Source organism: Arachis hypogaea, chromosome 12, assembly GCF_003086295.3.
Source record: "Arachis hypogaea cultivar Tifrunner chromosome 12, arahy.Tifrunner.gnm2.J5K5, whole genome shotgun sequence".
Taxonomy (NCBI): Eukaryota; Viridiplantae; Streptophyta; class Magnoliopsida; order Fabales; family Fabaceae; genus Arachis; species Arachis hypogaea.
Genome location: NC_092047.1, coordinates 98,148,303 through 98,152,622, shown reverse-complemented (window position 1 = coordinate 98,152,622; position 4,320 = coordinate 98,148,303).

Sequence of the window (4,320 nt, the reverse complement as noted above, 5' to 3'; positions counted from 1 at the left end):
AGCAAAGACTTAGGCTTTCTCATATGGTTATGCATAAGAAACATGGCAAGGGACTAAGTTTGGTGTTCACACACCAAAGTAAGTTCAAACACCTACAAGAAGGTCTTGCACACTAACCAGTCATTTAAGGGCTTGAGAAACAAGCAACTTCCATTAACACTGCAGGAATTCAATCACTCTCTTGGGAGGACTACACACCATTAGCCAAGAGAAAGAAGAAGAAGCCACCCAGAGGTTGTATTGTCACTTAACTCCATCAGCATTGAATTGCTCTAAATTTGAAGTGTGAATATGCCCATCTTAACAGTGACTGTCAGTGTAGTAGTCTGTACAGCATGTTTGTTTCTTTCAAAATAAGTAGGCTAGTTTTTGTGTTTGCTTGTGTGTTCATTTTCACTTAACAAGAAGCATGTGTTGTCCCCTGCATCTTTTAATTCAATAAAAGAACAATTTGAATGTGAAGTGAAATGGTCTCTGTTAGATAGAAGTGGAATAAAAGTAAGTGGTGGTATGTGTGTGATTGTATAATAGCTCACTTTTAGTGAATAAAGAGCTAGGATATCCTCTTCTAAGTAAAGAGTGGCCTACTGTCTATGAATCTCAATTGAATTAAATTCCTTGGTTAGAAAGAAAAACAAAAAGAAGGAAAGAACAAAGAGAGCCAAAAAGTGGCAAAACAAAAGAAAAACAAAAAGAAACAAAGCTGGACACCAATAGCTTGAACCTTAAAATATATGCCTGTGATGTCTTTGTACTAGGATCTGCTTGGATTAGTAAGCTCTTAGGAGTGCCTCAACACTTGGTGACTTGGGTTAACTAACCCGGGATCATCAGCTGAAAGTCCACTATCAAGAGCAACCTAACTACAAGGCATTTAGTAGCCCAAAGAGGTGCTGGGCATCAATGTTTTAAGAAGGAATATGAGCCAAGTGTCTATGGTGAATAATGTGTCAAGTATAAAGAAAAGAAAATGAAGTTGCTACACATGACACTCAAATAAAGCTTATGAACAAAATAATAGCCAAGGATAAAAGAATAATGAGAGGTCATAGCAGTATGTTACTTGAAGCTTGATGGAAACTTTCTAGGCCTAGGAGTCAATAAGAAGTGAGTATTTGCATATCCACATAAAATCCCATGAACTATCAATAATACTCTGCTAGCATGAACATCTTCTTCCATTTCATTCTTTCTTCTTAATAATTCATTTCTTGCTTGGGGACAAGCAAGCTTTAAGTTTGGTGTTGTGATGACAAGTCATCCTAGCCTATTTTAGCTAGTCTTTTTCTTTTGTTTTCATTAGAATTATGCACTTTCTTGAGCTACAAGCAAGCTAATTGAGTAGATTTTCATGTTTCCCTTGATTGAACCAACCATATATGAATTCATGCCATTTCATGAGGTTTTATGCTATATTTGTTGCATATTATGAAAGAATGAATATCTCATGATTTTGAGCATAGCTTTGATAAGTTTGGTTGATTAATGATAGGTGAAGAAAGCTTGGAGAAAGGTTGAAGCAAAGAGGAATGGCTAGAAGTGAAGAGAAGACAATGGAATAAGTGAAATTGAACCAGGAGGCATGAAGTTAGCCCCAACGTTAGCCCCCTAACTTGGAGGCTAACGTTAGGCATGAAGATTACTCCCTGGGCTCCCCACGTTTGAGCCAACGTTAGCCCCCTAACTTGGAGGCTAACGTTGGCAAGAGAAACTTCTTCCCTGGGCACCAACGTTTGCGCCAACGTTAGACCCCTAACTTGGGGGCTAACGTTGGCACATGAACATTCAAGGAAGAGGCAAAAGTTAGCCCCAACGTTAGCCCCCTAACTTGGAGGCTAACGTTGGAACTTGAGAGTTTCTCCCCTGGGCACCAACGTTTGCGCCAACGTTAGCCCCCTAACTTGGAGGCTAACGTTGGCACATAAATTACAAAGGGGGAAGGGCCAACGTTTGCGCCAACGTTAGCCCCCTAACTTGGAGGCTAACGTTGGCGCCACTAGCATATAAGCAAGGCCAACGTTAGGGTCAAAGTTAGACCCCTAACGTTGGCACCAACATGCATACCAGTAAATTTTGCTTGCTGCTATGAAAAGTTGGAGCCAAAGTTAGACCCCTAACTTTGGCTCAAACGTTAGGTCCAACTATGGCTAACTTCAAAACCGGTTCAATTGGTTCACTTTGGTTCTTCTTCAAACTTCAAGAGCAATCAACCAAGGCCTCTTTCAACCCAATTCCACCAAGAACAAAGGCCCAACTCAAGGCTTGAAGATCATTTTGGAAAGTGTATAAATAGGATAGAATTCAAGTTATTCGGGGAGATTTCTTTTTAGAATTTTCATAATAGTTTTTGGAGAGCTTTTGAACTTGAGTGAACTTTAATTTCTTGTTTTCATTGCTTTCAATTTCATTTTACATTTGTCTTGGATCTTGGATTAGAGAATTGAAGGAATTCTGTTTCAATCTCAATCTTGGATCTCTCTGTTTCTTTACTGTTAATTGAATTTAATTTCCGGTTCATTGCTCTTCATCTCTTTTCTTTGCAATTTATAATTTCCTTGCTATTGTTCTTGTTGGATCTAGGAAGGCATTGAGATCTAGACTTGGTTTTCTAGTCTCTGGGTCCTGAGATCTAAATTTCCATTTGAATTCCCTGTTTACTGCTTCTTATGTTCATTTACTTTTCTGCTTTATTTCCGGTTCAATCCCAATTCCCTTTTACTCTTTTGTTTGATGCAATCTAATTTTTCCTTGTTTAATTTCTGCAAATCCACATCCCAATCCCCTTTACATTTCAAGCAATTTACATTCCTTGCACTTTAAGATTCCGCAATTTACATTTCTTGCACTTTAAGTTTCTGTCATTTAATTTCTTGTTCTTTAAGTTTTAGCAATTTATTTCTTGTTCTCTTTACTTCAATGCAATTTAATTCTGCAAGTCACAAAACCATCAACCAAATCTTGATTCGCTTGACTAAATCAACCACTAAACTAAAATTGCTCAATCCTTCAATCCCTGTGGGATCGACCTCACTCCCGTGAGTTTTTATTACTTGATGCGACCCGGTGCACTTGCCGGTTAGATTGTGATGTTTTGGAAGAAATTTATTTTTCACCAAAATATCTCATCATGAGTCGCATGTCATGCTTCCTTATAGTGTCAAACACTTGAGCCAGGTCGGATAATAATGTTTCTTCACTTTGTGTCTTTATCAACATGTCGTCCACATAGACTTCCATAATTTTCCTAATGTGATCTGAGAAGACTTTATTCATTAGCCTTTGATAAGTAGCTCCCGCATTCTTGAGACCGAAAGGTATCACAATGTAGCAGTAGTTTGCTTTTGGTGTTAAAAACGAGGTCTTTTCTTGATCTGGTGGATACATGGGGATTTGGTTGTATCCCGAGTATGCGTCCATAAACGAGAGGTATCTATATCCGGAGGAAGCATCTACCAGAGCGTCGATACTTGGGAGTGGGTAAGGATCTTTTGGGCAGGCTTTGTTGAGATCGATGTAATCGGTACACATTCGCCACTTCCCATTTGATTTTTTCACCAAGACGACGTCCGCTAGCCATAGTGGGTACTTGACTTCTCTTATGAATCATGCCTCCAGTAATGCTTGTACTTGTTCTTCCACAGCTTGGGATCGCTCTAGCCCAAATTTTCTTCGTCTCTGCTGCACCGACCGAGATCCTGGATAGACCGCCAACTTGTGGCTCATTAGCTTGGGATCTATACCTGGCATATCTACAGCTTTCCATGCAAAAAGGTCAACATTATCTTGTAAGAATTATATCAGTAAATCTTTTGAGTCTCCTCTTAGGATCGTGCCGACATTAGTCATTTTGTCCGACCTATGAGAGCATTGTAGGCTGAACTTACATCGACCACGATATAGTCTATTCTGAGGGTCCTGGATTGGTTCCCTCTTCCGAAGGTTGTATGTAGTGATACGTATCCCAGTGGATGAACCGGGGTGTCTCCTAGTCCAAACAGACTGTTCGGATATGCTTTAAGTTCCTTTTCTTCTAAGCCGAGTTTGTCGAAGGCTGTTTTGAATAAGATGTCAGCAGAACTCCCTTGGTCTATTAATGTGCGGTGTAGATTGGCATTTTCCAGTATGATAGTGATGACCATGGGATCGTCGTGTCCCGAGATGATGCCGGATGCGTCCTCTTTAGTGAACATTATGGCCGGGATGTTGGGTGCTTCCTCATTTCCTTCGACATGATATACTTCTTTGAGATATCTTTTGCGAGATGATTTGGAGATCCCACCTCCTGCGAATCTGCCGTGTATCATGTGGACATGTCTCTCT